Raw genomic sequence first — 22,307 nt, forward strand, 5'->3', positions numbered from 1 at the left:
GTGGAACGACGTTAGGTGTTGTTTCATGGATGTCGTACCAAAGCTGTACGAACCACGTCTCCCACGACTCAGCACCATTTCGCACTGTTTGCAGGGGACCTTGTTCACACATGCTTTTGGTACGTTACCATGAATGGTAAACAACCGCCACACCCAAGACTCCCGGCGAGTGCTGGTAGTAGGGAGTTCCTCAACCTCATTCTCTTCATCCTCTTCATCCTCTTCATCCTCGTTCTCTACATCCTCACGCCTGTTCCCCTCTGCAGGCCCTTGGGGAGGTGCTGGTGGTGGAGGGTTTGGAGGTGGTGCTGAGGCAGATGTAGCAACAGCAGCCATAGATGCCATCAGGGTTGATGAGATAATCTCAGCAAGAGCAGCAAAGGCAGCAAAAGTCAATCTGCAATAGCCAGAAGTACAATGAAGATCAGCTCTGATGTGTGGCCTTTTATAGGGGTCGAGGGGTGTTCTTCGCGAAAAGATCGAACACCCATAAGGTTCAAAAAGTTCCAAAAAGTATGTGGAAAGCCAGGGTCATTGTCTGGGACATGTGAAATGGTGAATTTTTTACTGTAAAATAATTTTGATTGTCTGAAAAAGTTCTTTTAAAATGTTGGGGAACCGGATAGTGTTCGCAAATTAGGACACACGCTCAGCGTGGGTGCGGTCAAATGATGACGTCAGGAACACGTCCGCGAAGGGAACGGGTGTCCGCAGGACACCAAATGCACGGGAACGGTCGTGCACATGTGTGCGGGTGTTCTACAGACAGTTTCGGGTCCTCAAACAAATTAAAAGTGTGACACAAGTGAGACGGACAGTTACGGACAGGCACGATGTTCGCAGGACTTACGGGTGTGGTGCGCATGTGCGCAGATGTTCTGCAGACTGTACAGACAGGTAGAGTGTCCTTAGGACACCCCCATTTTGTTTGTTTACGGACATCCCGAACACGGGGTGTGTTCTAAGAACAGTTCCATCTCGCTTGCGAATGGTACGGACAGGTATAGTGTCCTTAGGACATCCCCATTTTGTTAATTAAGGACATTCCGGACAGGCGCGCTGTCCTCGGACATTTTAACTGCTTTTCTAAAATAAATAAGACACAACAGATTTCATTAAAAGAAACATAATATTTTTTTTTTATTATATACATATACACAATTTATGAAAGAGAGGGGGAAGCAGAAACTGATACAAATACAGGGGAATTAGGGGTTTGGAGAGAATGGATGGGAGGGGATGAAGGGATGGAAGTCTCATCAAAACGTTTTTTTTGGTAGTGAGGGTTTGGGGATAGTTGACTGGGACATGGATAGGGGGAACGGGTACATGTGGGACAATGGTATTTAATTTTTTCTTGTATGTGGTCCTCCACAAACGGTTTCAAAACATTGAAATTTTCCTTGAGCATGTCTATTTTCTGTTCCATGGATTGCAACGTCTTTTCCAATGTGTCTTTTGGTGTATTATTTTCAATGTTTGTATGGTCTGTTAAAAATAAATATATAGATGTTAGGTACACACAAAGTAATGATTATTAATTTGCATATATAGAGAAGTGTCTACCATTAGTAGCACTGTTTTCAGACATTTCCTCACGTGGAAAACATTCCTCAAACCACTCCAAAGTACTGCACATTTCTGTGTGAAAAACAAAAATATATTAATTTTAGTTTACCTAATACAAAAAGTTAAGAAATATGTAAGAAAAATGAAGTTTACTTACTAGGTTCTGGTAAGTTGTATTCATACTGTTGTGTAGGTGTACTGTTGCTTCTAGCTCTGCAGTTTCTGTGAGGTAATTATGTTGGAGGCATATCTTTTTTGTTTTGGTATATTTCATTTTACTACATATGGTATTTAAATGGATGGTTGATGTGTTAGATATATAGGTTCCACTTCTTATTTTTTTATTACATATAATGTGTTTATATGCTGCTTTTTGAACTTGTGCAGTGTTTATCTGGCATGATAGAACAATTTAAGATACCCCCTGAGTGTTTGGGCAGTGTTGAAGTTGTCTGCGTCTGTTCGCAGACATACACACAGTCCACGGACATCAAAATCATTAGCAGGGGTTTCAATATGTTCTATGTTACATGTATATAAAGTAAGGGAATCCTAGTAAACTTTGATTAAATTTACACTATGAAAATGTATATTCAGTAAAAAAAAACTTTGATAAAGGGAGGTTATGGTTAAGTTGTGCTACTGAAAACCTATGAAATTCAGTACAAAAAACTTTGTTAAAGGGACGTTATGGTTCCAACTAAAACCTAAAAACCTGTGAAATTCGCTAGTTATGGTAAGCTAAGCAACCATAACTCGCACCACCACCGTGCACTGCTAAGACTAACACCCAGGACATCAAAGATGACATCACAAATTTCATTGATGACATCACTGATTACATCACATGTGCATTTACATTTCATGAAAAGTCTGTACAAGGGATTCTTATTATAATGTTGACAAAAAAGTATCAAGGGTCATTGGAATAAATATCATGAGCTAATCAGTGCATTAAGCAATGCGTTGATATAAATAGCATTCTATTATGAAGTTCTATCCAGTATACTAAGCTGCTCATGCAGAAACATAGGCATTCTGTGTAGCATACATGATGAAGGTGCAATATTCATAATCTTGACCGGTTGAATAATGAAATAACTGCTTTCTTATTAGAGTTTTGCGTACTGTGAAACATGTAATAAGTAGCTAATAAAACGCACTTACTACATAATTGCATTATTACAGACAATACACAAAGAGACAACAACACATACAAATATGGGTATATACAGGGAAAGTAAAGTAAGCAAAAAAGCAGAAGTAGTAGTAGAAAGAGTTCATAACCTAACTGATTATCTTTATGCGAGAAATTATTGCTCTGCTTCAAAACTTGTACTTACCCTATGTATGTGTATCACATGATGTGACTGGACGCTAAGGAAAGTAGTGTGAGTACAATGTGTACACATATGAGTATAGACAGGGAAAATATAGTAATATAAAAAAAATATATCAGAAAGTGCTGATAACCCTACTGATTATCTTCATGCACAGAAAGGATTGCTGTCTTTTAAGCCTGTGTCTTCCCCTATGTATATGTTTCATATGATGTGACTTGACCCTAAGGGAATTACTGTAAGAACATACTTAAAGGATAAGTCTACAAAAATAGTACCTTTTCAATTTTTACTTCCTGACTGTTACTGAACAAAACCATGTTAAAGGTTTCTTCAGCTGAGCATGGAGAGCGGTCGCCGGTAGCCCAAGGGGAACAGCAGGCCTGGGAAGCCCTGCCTGGGCCTCCGTGAGTGTTTTGATGTAAAATATTGAATAATTGCTTTTTCGCGCTCTGAGCGCGGTGTTTGGCCTGCTCCTGCTCCCCCCTCCCACTTCCTGGTCCTCCTCTCCCTCCCCGCCTCCCTGCCCGCCCACCTCCCCCTCTGATTGGCTGTGTGCCTGCTTCCCCTCTGGCCTACTCGACGGCCGTTCCCCCGCTCGCTTCTTTCTTCAGCTGAGCGTGGAGAGCGGTCGCCGGTGGCCCAAGGGGAACAGCAGGCCTGGGAAGCCCTTCCTGGGCCTCCGTGAGTGTTTTGATGTAAAATATTGAATAATCGCTTTTTCGCGCTCTGAGCACGGTGTTTGGCCTGCTCCTGCTCCCCCCTCCCACTTCCTGGTCCTCCCCTCCCTCCCCGCCTCACTGCCCGCCCACCCCCGCCTCTGATTGGCTGTGTGCCTGCTTCCCCTCTGGCCTACTCGACGGCCGTTCCCCCCGCTCGCTTCTTTCTTCAGCTGAGCGTGGAGAGCGGTCGCCGGTAGCCCAAGGGGAACAGCAGGCCTGGGAAGCCCTGCCTGGGCCTCGGTGAGTGTTTTGATGTAAAATATTGAATAATTGCTTTTTCGCGCTCTGAGCGCGGTGTTTGGCCTGCCCCTGCTCCCCCCTCCCACTTCCTGGTCCTCCTCCCCCTCCCCGCCTCCCTGCCCGCCCACACCCCCCTTCCTCTCCCTCTGCCTATAACCTCCCCCCTCCTGGGCAGCCCTCTGCCCGGCAGCCCCCCGCGGCTAAGGACCCCAGGCCAAGGACGACTCCTACAGTGCGGCTCCCTGTGTGTCTGCAGGTGTCCGCAGGGGACGCCAGGCGCCAGTTCCACCTGTTCTCCGTTCCCCGGCCCACCCCTCCTACTCCTGGTTACATCCGCATGGCGCCTTGCCTCACTGTATTCACAGTTGAGGTAAACTAGGGTGTTTTTTTTTCTCCCCACGCAGGATTCTCAAACTTAGGTGGCCCGGTACCTAATACGCATTACTGTTTGCTCTGAACTGTGGTAAACTAGGGCGTTTTTCTCCCCTCGCAGGATTCTCAAACTTAGGTGGCCCGGTACCTAATACGCATTACTGTTTGCTCTGAACTGTGGTAAACTAGGGTGTTTTTCTCCCCTCGCAGGATTCTCAAACGTAGGTGGCCCGGTACCTAATACGCATTACTGTTTGCTCTGAACTGTGGTAAACCAGGGTGTTTTTCTCCCCTCGCAGGATTCTCAAACTTAGGTGGCCCGGTACCTAATACGCATTACTGTTTGTTTGCTCTAATTGTGGTAACTTGTGCCTGCCGCTCACTTCTTGTCTGCGTGCTCTCGTTTCGTCTGTCTCCCCCCCTCCCTCCTACTCCATGGTGCTCTCTGTCTCGCCTATCTTCTCTAACTGCTTCTCCATTGACTATCCTGCTCTCCTCACTAAATCTGGTAGGAAAAAGTTTAAAAAGGACATCCTGGTCTCCAACCCAGGCCTCCCTATCGCTGACACCTACACTAGAGCCTGCTCTAAGGAAACTCTCACTGACATCCTCTTTTTCGTGCCTTCGCCTGACCTATGGACCCTTCATAGGGTCTCTGTGCTCTCTCCTTTCTCCTCCTCTCCCATTAATGGTGGCACCCGTTGGGATGTCCTCTTGGCCCCCTTCCGCTCCTCTAAGGCCATCATTAATGTCTACGCTAATGGGACCATCTTGGTCCAAGGCCCTCAGGCCAACCTTCACCTCTTTGATAGACGCTTCCCACACCTCATCAACTTCCTCTCCTCTCCTGCTGTCCCCCCTCCTCTATTCTTGGCTACCTTGCCTCTACCCTCCCTCCCTGCCCCCTCTCGTGCTCCTTCTTCACCTCCTTCTTCAACACCTCCGCAGGGTGTACCTCTGATCTGTACCCCTCCCCGGAAGTTCTTCAAGGATGGCAACCTTCTCCACATTGCCACTCTAAATTCTCGCTCTGCCATCAAGCACTCCTCTGATATCTGTCACCTTCTTGAGGAACTGGACCTCGACGTCCTCTGTCTCACTGAGACATGGTTCACAGCCAGCTCTGCCACCAGCTTTGACACACCCCTACCTGACGGTTACAAGATCCTCTCCATGCCCAGGCCTAACCGTGCAGGGGGTGGTGTTGCCCTTATCTTCCCTGAGTGGATTCCTGCCACTGTCACTCCTACGCAGACCTACTCCTCTTTTGAATGTCTTGTCTGCCGACTCTCTCTCTCTCCTAGCCATTCCCTTACCGTGGCTACTATCTATCGGCCACCTGGTCAAATTTCCTCCTTCCTCTCTGAGTGGGCTGACCTCTCCTCCTCACTCCTTTCCTCAACCACTCAACTCCTCTTACTTGGCGACTTCAACATCCACCTTGATGCCTCCAGTCCCCCCACTGGTCTCTTTCGTGACCTCTGCGACTCTCTCTCACTCTCTATTCTCCCGTCTGGGCCTACTCACTCTGCTGGGCACACTCTTGATGCTCTGATCTCTTCTGACCTTCCCCTCTCCGTCCCTCTCTCCACTCCTCTCTCCTGGAGTGATCACTTTCTCCTATCCTCCCACCTCACCCTCCCTACTCCACAGGCAAAGCCACCCTCTTCACTGCCACCCACCTTCTCGGTCATCCGACCCATGAAGCGTGTGTCAGTTGAGGCTTTCGCTGCTACCTTCTCGCCCCCCCCTGCCCCTTCGGCTGACTCCCACCCTGACACAGCCCTCTCCATGCTCCACTCTGCTATATCTGTTACTCTTGATATCCTTGCCCACGTCATGAGAATCCGCCTGAAGCCCAAAGCCAAATGTAACTCCTGGTATGACTCGGATCTCATCACCCTAAAACCCAAGTGCAGGGTTGCAGAGAGGAAATGGCGTGCTTCATGTTCATCCTCTGACAAACTGGCCTGCCACCTGCTCCAAAGGCAGTACCGGCTCTCCGTTCTCACCAAGAAGAGAGCCCTTATCCAAGCCCGCATCTCTGCGGCATCTAACAACTCTGCCGAACTCTTTAAAATCTGCAAGGAGCTGGCCAACCCTGTTGCAGTCTCTACCTCTCCTGTCCCCTCCCAGGCCCTCTGCACTGCACTTGCCTCTCACTTCATCTCTAAAACTCAGGACATCCTGTCCTCGCTCTCCTCCTTTCACCTCCCTCCCTCCCTTCCCGGCTCTTCCTCTGGCCCTTCTGCAGTCACCCCTCCTCCCTCTTTCTCTGCCTTTCCACTTTTCTCTGCTGACGAGGTTTCCAGACAAGTCCGATCTATGAAAGTCTCGTCTAAACAGGTTCACCCCTGTTCCTCCAAAACTATCAAGGACCACATCGACTCCCTGGCTCCTGCCCTGGCTGACTTTTGCAACCACTCCTTCGCCTCTGGAGTCTTTCCTTCCCCCCTCAAGCATTCCCTTGTGCACCCTCTTCTCAAGAAACCCTCTTCCGACCCCTCCTGCCCGGCTAACTATCGCCCTATCTCCATCATTCCCTTCCTGGGCAATCTCCTGGAGAAACTGGCCATCTCCCAGCTTAACCTCCATGCTGAATCTGTTGGTAGTCTTCATGACCATCAATCTGGCTTCAGAGCTGCCAGAAGCACGGAAACTGCTCTCCTGAACATCCGTGAAGACCTGCTCTTGAACCTCGATTCCAACACTCCGTGTGTTCTCATTCCGCTCGATCTCTCCTTTGCCTTTGACACTGTCAACCATGCCATCCTGCTCAACCGTCTCCGTGAAAACCTGGGTATCACTGGTCAGGCTCTGGCGTGGCTGACCTCTTTCCTTTCAAATCGACCATCCCAGGTCCAACTGGGGTCCTTCCTCTCCGACATCTTTTTCTCCACCTGTGGTGTCCCCCAGGGATCTAATCTCTCTCCCTGGCTGTTCAACCAGTATCTGGCACTCCTTGCCCACCGCATCGCCGCTCTCTGCCCTAATTTCCAGTGCTATGCGGACGATACCCGGCTCATTTTCAGGCTACCCTCAGCCTCCCCCTCTCCTTCCCTCATCTCTGACTGTCTGTCTGCTATCCAGGAATGGTGTGCCGCCAATGACCTCTGCCTTAATGCCAGTAAGACTGAGATTCTACTCATCGGTACACCCACTCCCTCCTTCCCTGCAGCTCTCTGGCCTGCCTCCCTTGGCCCCCTCCCTGCTCCTACCTGCAAGGCAAAAAACCTTGTGGTCATCTTCGACTCCACACTCTCCTTCTCTCCTCATATTTCTGACGTCGCTAAGAAGTCACACTACCAGCTGCACCTCCTCAGAGGTATTCTTCCCTTCCTCTCCTTCCCCCAGAAGCTCACTGTCTCCCGAGCCCTGGTTCTCTCGAAGCTGGATTACTGTAACAGCCTCTATCTTAATCTGCCTGCCTCCACTCTCCGCCCTCTGCAACTCATCCAGAACAGAACTGTGAGACTTGTCCTTGGCCTCAAGCCCAGGGACCGTATCTCTCCAGGACTGAAATCTCTACACTGGCTCCCAGTGGCTGCGAGGATAAAGTTTAAAACCCTCTGCATTGTCCACAAGGCCTTCTGGGGCCTGGGTCCTAAATACCTTCAACTCTCTCTTCCCAAATATCTTCCTTCACGAGCCCTTCGCTCATCCGCCTCCAACTCCCTCAGGATCAGCTGCTTCTCGAAGCAACGAGCTGGGGGTAGATCTCTCTCCGCGGCAGGGGCCTCCCTCTGGAACAGCCTTCCTGCCTCCCTGAAACTTGAGGAGAACCATCTCCGGTTCCGGAAGCACCTCAAAACCTTCCTCTTTGCTTCTGCTTTCTCTCTCCCTCTCCCCTGCTGAACAGCTAATATCCTTCACTGAAACTGCACTGATTCTGCAACTGGACCACTCTTAACGGCCTCGGTCCTGGGCCCAGCCACTCTCCACTTGCACTGATGCACTGGAACCCCTCTGCACTGCGGGACTGTCTCTGTATCCCTACAGCCCCCCCCCCTTTCCCAGCACTTGTTCTGCACTTACCTTGCACTTGCCACCAGCTGGCCCTATTTATTTATTACTTTACGCCACTTACCTTGTACTGCACTTCCCCCTCCCCTTCCCCTTGCACTTTTCCCCCTCCCCCACCCCTGCACTTGCGCGATCTGAATGACACCTGGCCTAGTAGGTTTGTTGTCTGTCTCCCCTTGTTCCTCCCCTCCCTGCCTCGTCGCGCCTTGAAACACCTGTGTATAGGCGCGTTACAAATGCCATATCATATCATATCATGTGGCCTAGATATGTCAGTAAAGGAAAAAAGGGGGAACCAGACATGTGATGTCATCAGTGATGTCATCAATGGCATTTGTGATGTTATCTTTGATGTCCTGGGTGTTAGTCTTAGTAGTGCACGGTGGTGGCGCAAGTTATGGTTGCTTACATTACCATAACTGGCGAATTTCAGGGGTTTTTCGGTTTTACTTGGAACCATAACGTTCCTTTAACAAAGTTATTTTACTGAATTTCATAGGTTTTTAGTAGCGCAACTTAACAATAACGTCCCTTTAACAAAGTCAGCAGGGCAAAGTCAAAGTCAAAGGGCAAGCAGGCAGCAGTAGATATCCCATTGAGGACTCCCACCTCTCCCCTTTCTCCCTGAGTTATTGGGATTTTTTAGTGGGGTTTTCTGGATCAATGGTCCTGCCTGGACAGGGTGAGCTATGCTCTGGCCTGGCAGTAGAATCTGGAATCTGGAATCTTGCAGAGTGAATATGGAATCTCTGGATATGCAGGATCTGGAAAATTCAGAAGAGATAGTTCTTTGTCTCTCTGAATCTCCCCCTTTTATAAGGATTTACCATGGGGGCAGGCCTTTGGCTTGACATGCCTCTAACAACTGGATTGGTCAGGGTTAACTGTTACCACCTTCCTGTCAACCGGTTGGGCTTCAAGGACATGACATCAGTTTTATGGTGTGAGTTTACAGTTGTGGTATTTTTGAAAATCACACGCAAATGACACATTTCATACAGAACATGGCATTCCAACTCCCAAGTCTGTACTTTGTCATTTCGCCCTCCTAATAATTTTTCACACTTTTCAGTAGGAAATATTTCACCTAAAGTCCTACAATTTTATATGTGGGTACCTAGTATCACAGAGCATGTTGCATTACATTTTTAAAGTTGCACCAAGTATACTTTTACTACGATTTTCATTTTTCTGCCGTTTGTGTCAATATCTTGTTTTAATACCACAAAAATTGCATTTAAACTGTTACATTTTTGCATTCCTACGTTTCCCGGTTGCAGAAATAAAAGCCTTAAAGTTTATTAATTCAGAACAGTCTTTTGCCCCAAAAGGCCAGCATTGTCTTCCAAATAAGGGCATTTCTTTTTCAACCCACTGCCAACTGTCACCCACTAGCCCTGTATGTCATGGATTTGTCTTTGAAGCTCCAAAGTTTAAGGTGAGGGGTGGTGCTGCTTAAAAATTCACACCTACGTGTCCCAGATATCCATTGTACCCGGCTGGAGCACTGCCACAGAGTCTGACGAGGGTGTGAAATACTTCAGCCTTGCCTATTCATAGGCCCCAGATGCTAGTACACTTGGGGGAAGGTAGATCCTGTAGTCAGTCCTTTGAAGCCAGGGCCTAAAAACCTGTCCTGCTGGTTTCACAGTAACTTTATTTATGTATTTATTTTTCTTTCCTGAATGAGAAAGCAAGACTGTTGGAATTAAGCATCCTATATATGTTTAAAAACAAACCCTCATCACATTTCTAGGCAAGGACAGGGCCTTAATTCAACATTTCACTTTTAAACAGATATTTCCTTGTTTGTAAAAAGCACCATTTTACACGTGGTTCATTTTCCTTTGCTGTCGCTTTTTTCTTGGTATCTTTATTCTGAGCATTCCCGTGGCCATAGTCAATTTCTACTACACAGGAGTCTGCTCAAAGCAAGGGTACAATGAAACTGACATGAGCAAAGAGAGAGAAAGCTTCTTATGCAGGTTTTATCTGTGATATTTTGTTGCAAAGGTAAAGCGTTTTTGCATACGGCTGAAGTGAAGTTCTTTGTTATTTCACAGATCTTGCCTGGTACAGCCTGTCATTCAATGAGAAATGCCCCTTTTTGCTGGAGCACAACCTAAATATGGAGGGACCTAGCTGGGTCTCACTGGATCAGAACTGTGTACTGTTGAACAGATGAAAAAGAGCATCAGGGTGCAGTCATTTTAAAAGGCAGAATATTTTCTTTCTCAGTGAAAATGTTTTGAGCTGGCAGCATAGCAGTGCTGCCTTTGAATTATTTTCTTTGGTGCAATTGAAGAAAATACTGGCAACAATTCTCAGGGTGTTCTGTGTTTTATCTTGCCCCATGTGTGGCTGGTAAAACAGCACAGCCCTCATTTTGGAGACTGCAAAGTATAGTTTTAATGCAAGGCGATAGTGCTCAACATAACTAGCACAGCCATTCTGCTGCTGACTGCTGAGATGTAGCTTGTTGAGGTAGGGGATTCTGTGCTGGGCTGGTAGATGTATCCCACAAGACATCTAGCAACAGGTAAGCCCAGATGGGCTTTGTCAGTATTTTCGGAGCACTTTGCTAATTTCCAACATGGCCGCCGTGCCCTCCAGCTCACTAAAAGGGTCTTCTGTCCAGGAAAAGCCGTCTTCACAGATGGCAGATTGGCCAGGGCTCCTCTACATCATCTCCTGCTCAGGGAGCCAACAGGCAAAGCTGGCCTGCGTAAAGGGCCTCCATCAAGGGCCTTGAACAACACCTGTTTGGGCATGTTTCAGCGTGTACAGTGCTTCTGTTTAAAATGTTCACCTGCCCAATGCCAATTATTATGACTACACCACTTTGTAACACGGGGACTCTATCCAGGCAACCCCAACTAATGCCACTGTATCGCCATATCAACTACTGATATGGTGGTATGGATAGTAACACCCTTGATTCATGCGCCTTCCACGCTCGTTTACCAAAAGCATTTCTGCCATCCCCTATCTCTCTATCACTCGTGCAGCCTGCTACTCATCCGTGATTAGTCATGCACCAACATCCACATAGCCTTTGCACTATCTGCCACATTCTGGACAATGATGTTGATTATATAGCCCCGCTGTCTGCATAACTGGTCCGGCACCATAACCAGTACTATCGCGGGCTCCCAACTCTTATCAGGCCCTAGCCACCACCTTCACCAACATGTGCCCAATGTGTTTCAAACACATTTCAGTAGTGCCTCCATTCCACCTGCATAACAGACAGATAATGATCTTCAACCAAAACAATACCACCATCATGACTACCTTTACCTACAATCCCAGTGCTCACTCAGGTCTGACTTGCTTGTTTTGTGCAGGGCGATCTACTGCTGCTGCACTGTGCCCCTGTCGGCTGAGCCCAGCTAGCGGGGATTGCCACTAAACCTCTTCGCTCGCAGACTTAATAATTCGCTATTGACAATATTACTGCATTACCATTCCTATGTGATTGTCTCTGAACTTTGCAACCTGTTAATCCTGTAACTGCTCTGTAATTTACTTTGCCTCAGTCTCAGGTGAGGCTTGTGCTTTTCTGCGCACCCAGATTCATGTTCCTTCATGTTCCTTTGCACATCTGAAGTAGCCCACTGTACCATGAGGCAAGGCTTTCCCAGGTTGTGCACTCACACCAATGGTGTCTTTAGGCACACTTGCATACCTGAAGTAGCCCCCCATACCATGAGGCGAGGCTTTCCCAGGTTGTGCACTCACTAAATGTTTTTCCTTTATGATCACTTGCACACCTGAAGTAGCCCCCCTTATCATGAGGAATGGCTTTCTCAGGTTGTGCCCTCACGTCAATGTTGACTTCATGCGAGGCTTTTCTAGAGTGCTCTTTATCTATCTACCCATATGGTGTAACCCTCACACATGGACTTGCACTTTGTTGACTGTGTTATTGCACTTACTGTAACTAGTGCCCAACTGACTCTAGGGTTTGTGCGCTGCTATAAATGTAAAAATAGATAAGTTTCCAGAATATATCAGAATAGTTTTGGCCATGAAATAGTTAACCTCTGGGTGTCAAGGAGAGATAGGTGAATTCACCCTAAAACAAGTCTGTGAGGATAAACATATGACAAAATGAGAATGATAACACTTTATCTCTCCCTCTCTCTCTCTCTTTCTCCCCCCCTCATTCTCTCTCTCTCTCTCTCTCTCACACACACACAAAGAGATTAAACTTATTTTCTGTTTTATATAAAATTAATATATTTATGCAACCTAACATCATCATCCAATACATAAGTATGTACCTACAGTTTTGTATGTTAATGAAGGAATACACATTGATCGGGGCTGCAATGGGATGACAGCTCAAGATGTATAGGTGATAAAAGTGTGAGGAGAGCTGGCTTTGATATTTGAGGGCTCTGGGGTTGAAGGCATTGGACTGGAGTTGAGGAATTCTGAGATAGAGGTCATAGATAGGGCATCATGCAGAGCCAGGTGGGCAGTGGGATTGGAAGGAAGAATAAGTCCTAACAGCTGAGGACCTCTCCTCTAAGAAAGCAAGCATGCAGCATACTAATGTTATTGTTACCCACACACCGGAAGTTGCAGGCACACAGCACAAACCTCTTAAGGGGAAAAAAAGGAAGCTACACTATGTAATACTGTACAGTATTAGGAGAAGAGATACGCCATACTGCAGAGTAACTTATTTTAGGTTCTTCCCCCCCGTAGCCCCAGCCTCATGTTCTCATTCTTGCACTGTTTGGAGTGTATTCAGAGATCAGGGGGGACACTAAGCAGCAAGTAGGGGGGCCTTGCATGAGTGGAGACAGGGAGTGCTGGTCATGTTCAGCGGAAATGTCTTCACAGGAAACATGACCCCAATCCAGCAGAAGACCTATTAGGCAAATTCCTAAATTGTTTCTGTTTGATACACATGCAATCTGCACTTAACAATGAACCCCCTCGCCCCCGCACCCCCAGCACCATCTTCTTCAAAATCGTTTTTCAGCTGAGCCTTCCCACCTCTCAAAGACCTTCCCCTCCTGATCACGCCTAACCCGTTTTCACGCAACACACAAAGAGCTGATCTTATGGTTTTGCAAAATAATTAAAATAAACAACCAACCATATTTGGCCCTAAAACGTATTTTCGGGTACATATTCCAAAATACAAAATGTGGTACCCTGGTATGGTGAATGTGTTCAGTATTGCTTTTATTTATTCCTGCTTTTCTTGGGGCGCAATGTCTGGGCAACATTGAATTGTGTGGCTATTGTGTCTAACATCCAAATATCACAATTCTTTAAGGCTCGTGACTTCCCATTCCAAGGTTCCATTACATCAAGGTGTCGTTAATGTTAAGAGTATTTCATAGCGCGCTAATCACCACCACAGTGGGCTTACAGAGATGAGATATGTCCGGTCAATAGAGGCATTGCAACCCCACCAGGGACATCCCAGGCTGTATTCTAGAGAAAGGAAGAGTTGTTACATCAAATGTAACCCTAGAGGCCAGTGTCGAGATAAAATGAGACACAAGGGGATGGGAACGATAGAGAGGGTGTAAGTACTTGTGTCCTTGTGCATATACATTTTAAATATGTTATATTTTTTTCGATTGTGGAACAATTGTAAATGATGAAAGAAGAGAAAAAATGATTTCTCATGACAAGTATTTTCCCTCAAAGAGAGTTTTCCAAAACTTCAAGTTTTGGGAAATTAGTGAATCATGGGTCCATGATGGACCAAAGAATGTGTCCAGGCATCCCAGATTAATAATGATAACAAAATTTTTTTTTAGATTACTGGAGCCATCTAAAATCTTTGTTTCCATATGCCATTTTGCTCCACAGGTGTTGGGGATAAGCTTGGGACTCTGGTGAATTCATTCAGCATTAGGCTTTTTAGTCACAGATTTTTTAGAGGGCTGTTAACTCCCCTTGTCTCTTGTACCCAATCCATTCGCATCTGATTCATTACTGAGCACTAGCGCTGAGTTTCTAGCAAAACCAAGAAACAATGTCCAAAGTGAAAATGATACAGGATCAGATATTTGTTTTATGCCAACAAAGTTGAGGATTAAGGAAAACATAAATGGAGCATGCACTAAAATATACACAAAATAAACAAATATTGTATATGTGTCGTTATATACATAGAAACGTTGACATAACCACATCACAATCCACCACTTCCATTCTCTCAGCTGAAGGGAACTTGAAAGTCTATTCACTTTGTAGTCTGCCATTTCCATTCGGGTGCTTGCCCCGAGAACGGTAGATGACTGTCCATAACTTTAACCCCTTGTCAAGAGGACAGCTGAGGTGAATTAATTATTTTCTTCTTTGGGTGCACTTTTCCACAGTTGTCATAGTAGATGGCATAATGCATGAGGGAAATCCTGAGAGTGACGAGCCACAATTGAATTTGAGTAATGGAATACCGAGCAGCAAAAAGCTTCTTTGGCTTGGTGCTAATCTCTCCTCTGAGGATTCTGGCCATTAATGATATGGAGGAACGACAGGTGATGCAGCTCAATTTTAAAGAACAATGAGCACATGTGTTTGTTTGTCTGTTTACTAAATTTGTAAACACGCTTTATACCAAAGCGCTCTAGAAATTTAGTAAGATGGAACAAAATAAAGAAATGATGAACAGTACCAACGTTCGACATTCATGGGACCTGGGGGCTATTTAGCTCCTGCTTGTACACGAGAAGAACCTGGTTAGCATGACACCAACAATGACCAGGAGGATCTTTTGTTATCCAAACTAACTGATGCCAAACAAACACACTTATGTGAATTTAACTCTGTGCATTTTGGGGAATCTATAAATAAACATTCAGACAAATCTATCTGACATTTAAAGCATAACGGGTCATAAATAATGTAAACAATTATATGTTTCCATGTTATGTGAAAGCTAGATTGGCAGAACACTATTTGCTAGCTCCTTGTTTCCCAGTGGTAGCACCTGGTCACTGGATAATGCTGGAAACCCAGGAGCTGCTTTTAGCTTCTGCTTCTCCAATCTTAATTCCAAGCCCTGAGTACAAATAACAGATAGAACACAGAGAAGAGGCAGGACAAAAGATTAACTATACAGATAGAAATATCAAGATGATCCATTTAACTGTAAAAATCAAGGCCTAGCAGCAGTGTAGAGGAGCAGGTGGATGCATTTTACCTAACTTCCGCCCCCTCCCCGCCATCATACTGGAACAGCAGGACAAGGGTCCCATATGGGACCACATGTGTTGTGCCTATACCGCATTGAGTGTATGAGAGACGATATGCACTCAGACAACCATATCAACTGTACCCTCACATTGAAAGTGTGAGAGGATGTTGTGTGGGTGGATGTCAGCACGCACAATTAGACATCATGGAGCACTGAGTGAAATCTGATGAGGGCAGAGTGATGTCATAAAGAAGCTATACCAGGACATACTGAAACAATGTGAAAATACTGAAGAATAACAATGTAACTGAAGTGATAAGAGAAACATGTACGAAACGTTAAAGTAATCATGAATGCAAAAGAAGGCAAAGTAACTTGCTGCCCAATAAGTGTAAATAGACATTAATGCATGGTAGATGAGATACACAGAAGCTTGCTACAGAGGAATTTATAACATGGCTAGGACGGCCATAACTGTAAAATGGACACTGGCTTGTGTTAAGAGTCAATCCAGCTACTTCAGAAACAGATCAGGGTTGCAGAGTCAGGAGATGCTGGAAAAACAGCTTTGTTTGCAAAACAAAGAGGAGTCTATGTTGGCTTGGGATCAAGGATGCTATTTTTAAGGAATAGCTGCAAAGCACGAAGGAAGGCAGAAGGATAGCCATGGACGAGACATATTTCTCTTAGATTAAAGAAGAATAAAACAACTACAAGAGCCAAGTATTGGACAATTAAAAGTGTATAAAGTCTATACAGGGTAGAGTGAGCAAGTCTCTAGAGGCCAAGAAGAGCAGTGACACTCAGTATAATTAAATCAAATAGCAGAAAATAAGAGGTTCAAATGGACAAATTCGTGGTCTCTTCATGTGTGACTCATAAATCAAAAAAACAAGGGCTATTCATTAAACCTTGGATGAAGATAGTGATGTGGTTACACTGAATGTCCCAGAACAGAGAGCAGGCTACAATGTCAACTACAGACAGGAAACTTTGGGCATGATTCATGGAAGGTTTTCCTATGGGATTGCACTATTAGAAAACACTTCCATGAATCAGGCCCTTTGGCTCAGGGCGGACTGATGAGAGATGATGGCTTAATTGGGAAAGTGGCGAATAATCTGACGTGATTCAACCACCTGGGTATTGTTTCGCGTGTCTGCTGTTAGCCGAGCTGAAAGTCCAAGGTCGGGTGAGAATGACAACCTATCAATGGGTCTATGGGCAACCTGCTAAATAATGTTGCATAGACCAATCCGGTGCCATTTTGTTCACTATAATCAGTATTATACATATTTGGAGGTAGTTCGAGGCGTGCCTCACAGGTAAGTGACAGCCAATGGTGTACTAATCCCTATGTATTCTATAAATAGACATGTTCCCCTAACCAATCTCTCCCGCTAATACGTTTTACGGTTTGCCATGTAGGATGACATGATAGATGACGCCTATTGGAGTATAAGACCTTTGTGTAATCAAGTTTGTGTGTGAGTGTTCATGCATCAGTCTGATGTCTGCCAGTAGACCCTGCTTTATTAAATTGAGAATAAAGTAGTACTTTGCCATATTCTTTGAGTATGTCTGGTTATTTGGTCTGAGAACTTTATTGGTAATTCCATCTAGCACAAGAGATGCGTCAAGGTTATAGAGTACATATTGGTAGCGGTGCAGATGGTTCAAGTCTAATCAACCTAGGCCCAGATCCAGATCTTCAGACTTTTGGCTGCTCCCGCCATTAGCCTGAAGACCGCAGAGCTTCCTATGGGGAACATCGTGCAACATAACACAAGTAAAAAGATACGGTGTGTAGGTCCTCCTTCAACAAAATTCCTGTCAGGTCCCCACAGGTGCCCCATGGACAGAAGGTGAACTGGTCGGTTGAGGGATAGTTGATGCTGAGGCACTCGAGCTAAGCAACAGACGTAAGTAGAACATTGAAAGTGGCAAAGATAGGGGGAGAGGCTGTGTTGTAAATATGTATATATATTTATATATCAGAAAAACACATAAGCCCCCGCGCGGTTGTAACACTGCAAAAAACCACCCAGTGGGCATGTATAAAAGTACTCCAGTACACAAGACCTAGCTATTTAAAATGTCATGTTTATTATTGCATAATACAGCACATTACAAAAAACAGAGGTGAAATCATTCATCCCTGTGACAGACATAAGGTTGCACAAAGCACTCACCCCACGGGTGGAAGAAAGTCATGTGTTCCGCCTGAATGCTCAGGCTTCCTCATACCTATAAAATCCAAATGCGGCATGCACATCATAGAGTTTAAAAAGAAAGGCAGTTCCAGAGCGTCCCCACTCGAGTCTCATCACGTGCACAACGGTCATGTGAACGCTACGAGTAAGAGTGGTGATATCTTTCCAATGCAATGACCTCCATATTGGAATGGTCAAACACCTATGAATAAGGTACGTATAATGGCAAGTTATGTGAAAGTTTCGTGCTAGGAAATCACTAAACACATTTAATGATTACCGTAATGAAAACTCGACAGTGAAGACGCTCGAAACTGCTAGTTTAAAAATTATTATTAAATAACAATCGATGTGTAACATATGTGCACAAGTGTGCCTGTTCATCATTTGATGACTAAAAGCAGCTCAGATGGCCGCTATTAGACATACGCCCCCACATAGGGCAAGTACTTCCAAGCCAAGGTCTACGAGCAAAACGGCAGCAACCAAATCATAAGTGGGCAAATGCCCTATTTGTGCAAATCGTACCAATAATCAGTACTGTAACATCGGGCAAGTGCCCCTTTCCCAGGTAAATATTTCATGGAGGAATAATGCTCCAGACATATGCGATCTTCCGTGTTATACACGTGCTCAGATAAAACCGGAGTCAAGAGAAAAGATAAAACGTTACATAGTGTAACTCCTCCCAATGTGCAAATAGAAATTCCTATGTCTATATAACAGTACAAAAGGATAGCAGCCTATTTTCATAAATGAGCAACTAGATTAATTACCATGTGCAAATAACAATTTCTATATCAATAATACAGTACAAGGGGACAGCAGCCTAATTCAATAAATCAGCAACTGTATGAATTACAGTAAAGAGATGTCTAAATGTTTAACAAAGGTAGTGCAATGGGCATAGTATAAATCAATCAGTACATCATTATATACCCTTCTAGAAACAGTTCTGGGAGATAGCCTGATAACCAATTGATCATCTAATACAAGGAATTACCCATAAACAAGTGTGCAACAAGAAATAGTGGAACTCTTCCTGGACATCGAAAATAGTTCAATGATGCCCTCATAGGGATGGTATACATAAATCTAAGCAACATACATATCATTATTCAAAGGTGTAAACAATTGTCATAATAAAAAAGCTCATGTTTGTAAAAACACATATAGTTCAGCATCTATATTCAAACCTTTCGTTTTCAAGGTGTCAAACTTACATATGAGTGTCGCTTCTAGTTGTCTCAATCTCAATTCACGGTTACCTAATCTTTTATTTAATGGTATATGGGCCAACCCCGTGAAAGTTAGAAATTTCACATCGCCATTGTGCTTCTCTTGAAAGTGGCTTATGAGAGGGTATGTTAAATCTCCATTTTTGATGGCTCTGTAATGTTGGAGAATCTGCATCTTTAAAGGACCTATTGTCAAGCCTATATAATGAAGACCACAGGCACATGTGATCACATACACTACATATTTCGTAGTGCAGGAGATTCTATGTTTATATTTCCAACACTGGCCATTCACACTCTGAAAAGGAACCTTAGATACATGATCACGCAATTTACAGTGGGCACATTTGTAGAAGCCAGTTTTGATCTGCATCATCCCTGTGCTTTCAACTGATCTAGTGATAACTATACTGGGAGACAGCATAGTTTTAAGAGTAGGAGCCTTCCGATAAGTGACATGGGGAAAGGTATCCAACACTAACTTAAGATGAGGGTCAGTGAGCAGAACCTTCCAGTGTTTGTTCATTATCATTTTGATTTCTTTGGCTTGATGGTTAAATCCTGTAATAAGCCTGATTTTATTGTCATTTGCTTTGATTTTTCTAGACAATAAGGATTCTCTGGTAGGTATTTCTGCTTTGATGAAACTTTTGGAAATAATATTTTTTCCATAACCACGTCTGATGAATCTCTGACTGATGTTTTTGGCTTCACTCATGTAATCACTGCTGTTACTACAAGCTCTTTTCGCTCTCAAAAATTCTCCATAGTGAATAGAGTCTACTAGGGCTCTTGAGTGATGACTCTTGGCATGGAGAGTTGAATTGGATTTTCTGTATAATTTAGATGTCAACTTATCATTCTCTACCTGGAATTCCACATCTAGAAATACCAAATTCTGTTTGCTGATAACCGTTTTTAATTCTAAATTGAATATGTTGTCTTTAAGTATATTCACATATTCCATAAATTCCAATTCAGTCCCATCCCAAGTAATAAACAAATTGTCTATAAAACGATACCAGATTTTTATGTGTTGGGTCCAATGTTCCAATTCTTCTGTCCACGCCTGATGTGTCTCCCACCATCCCATATATAGGCTGGGGTAAGTTGGGGCCATGCACGACCCCATAGCTGTCCCTCGTATTTGCTTATAAAGTTGATTTTTATGAAGGAAATAGTTATGTTCAAGACAAAATTGCAACATGTTCAATAGCATCTTATTGTGTTGCCGATAACTGATCGATCTGCTTTCCAAAAACGCTTGACATGCCTTCATGCCCGCTGTATGCTGAATCGAAGTATACAAAGATACTACATCAAGTGACACAAGAAAGTAACCAGGCTCCCAATTAATATTCTCCAGCTTCGCAAGCAAATCTGCAGTGTCTTGTATGTATGAGCTCAAACTCAAAACAAACGGCTGGAGGAAAAAGTCCAAATATTTGGATGTATTCTCAAGCAAACTGCCCATCGAAGAAACAATGGGGCGACCTGGAGGATCCTTTAGACTTTTGTGGATCTTAGGGTTGAAATAAATCAAAGGAGTTACTGGATGGGCATTCTTGAGGAAGAAATATTCATCGCGATCTATGAGCTCCAACTCACACCATTCTTTTTACCTTTCATGATATATCATTTTGGTTTCCAATAATGGCTCCATTTCTATCGGTATATAGTTGGTGCTGTCGCTCAATTGTCTCTTGGCTTCCAATACGTATTTTTCGCAGTCCATGACAACAATTCCTCCGCCTTTATCTGAAGGACGTATGACTATGGAATGGTCACTCTTCAACATTTGTAATGCCTGGAATTGCGAGTAGTTAAGATTGCGATGTGCCGGTAAGATTTTGCTACATAATTTCTTCAGATCTTTCATCACTAACTCTTCAAAAGTGTCAATAGGTCCACATGTCATATTAGGACAGAAGATGGACTGAGGTCTAAATTAAGTTGGACAATTCATATCAGTAGAGATCCCAAATGTTGCTTCTAACATGGAATCATCCATTCTGATGCTGTCATCCATATTTGATTCCATAGATTCTTCCATATTCGCTAAACATAAAAGACTAGTTAGATCTTTTTCCGATAATATGGAGACATCTTTCACTGCCTGTTTTTTCTTTGTTCCTTGATTTTCTTTGATTTTAGTGGCATGAAATTTAGTCAGTTTAAGCTTTCTGGTAAATTTAAATAAATCAATTCTGGTGGAAGTATAGTCAAACATATGGGAAAGGCTAAAGGAGAGACCCAGGGAAAGTACTGATGATTCATGATCTGTCAAACTTCTTTTCGAAATATTAAAGATTTTCAGTTGGAGGTCTTGTTGCCTCGGGTTTTCCCCTTCTGTTTGACTCCAGATCTCATTGCCATAGGCGATTGGTTGTCTGTATTTGTTCCCCCGCCTCGTTTTCCTCTGCCGCCTCTTATTGCTGCACACTCTATGCTTTATGCCTAATTGTAAATAAACAATTACAACTTATCTTTGGTTGCCTCTCTTCACAAACCATATCTTCCCTTGTCTCTCCCCAGGAAATCTCTTACATTTATTTCTGTACACCCCTGATGTATCTCTGTTCAGCTTACATTTCTACAAACATGAAGTTATCCCTTAAATCTTCTCCTAAATTGTTAACTTTCTTACTCTTTTCTCAAATACACACGTGTTTCCCTTGTGTGGTTCAGATCTTCCCTCTGTTCCACCCTCTTCCTTCCTTTCCAGGTGTTTCCCCTTGATTCACTCATTAAGTTTGCCCCCTTCTCCTCCCAGGCAATCTCATTTTCTCTTTCTGTCTCTTTCCATGCTTGTTATTCTACCACATTTACTACTACTATTCCAAAAATACCCTTCTTCCCCTCGCCAAGTTGGTACCCCACTCAGCTATTCTAAAGCAACCCTTTGTTCTTCCCAGATGGTACCCCTTCTAGCCAGCTCCCCCATTCTGGTATACCAGTTTATTTTCAAGTCTCCTGACTTCTAGTCTCCTAGAAACTGAACTCTTCACATTGCTTTCCATGACAGACTGTCAGCTGCCAGATCTCATGACTTGGGGTCCATTAGAATCTGCCTTCCTCCAGGTGCTTTCTAGGAATGATAAAGGGTGCTTGGGCAAGTTGCCTTTTCTTTGGTGATGGCTCCTCCTTTGGGCTGGGCTTCAAGGGAATAGCTTGAACATGGGTGAAGGTTTTTTATTACTTTTCCTTGACTGACCATGTGCTTTTCCCTAGTATCTCTTGGTCAGATCATCTCTGTGGGGGATCGCTTAAAGCTATATACGGGATAGCCGCCATTTAGGATTACAAACTAGTCTCTGTTCCTTATATGCTTTAACCACCTTTCCTGAGGCTGTCTGCTTCACTCTGTGTGCACTTGTTACTCCAGATTGTGTTTTTTCTATCTTTAAACTCTTCTGTAG

The sequence above is a fragment of the Ambystoma mexicanum genome, chromosome 5q (genome assembly GCF_040938575.1).
Source record: "Ambystoma mexicanum isolate Mex_15411 chromosome 5q, UKY_AmexF1_1, whole genome shotgun sequence".
NCBI classification, from domain to species: domain Eukaryota; kingdom Metazoa; phylum Chordata; class Amphibia; order Caudata; family Ambystomatidae; genus Ambystoma; species Ambystoma mexicanum.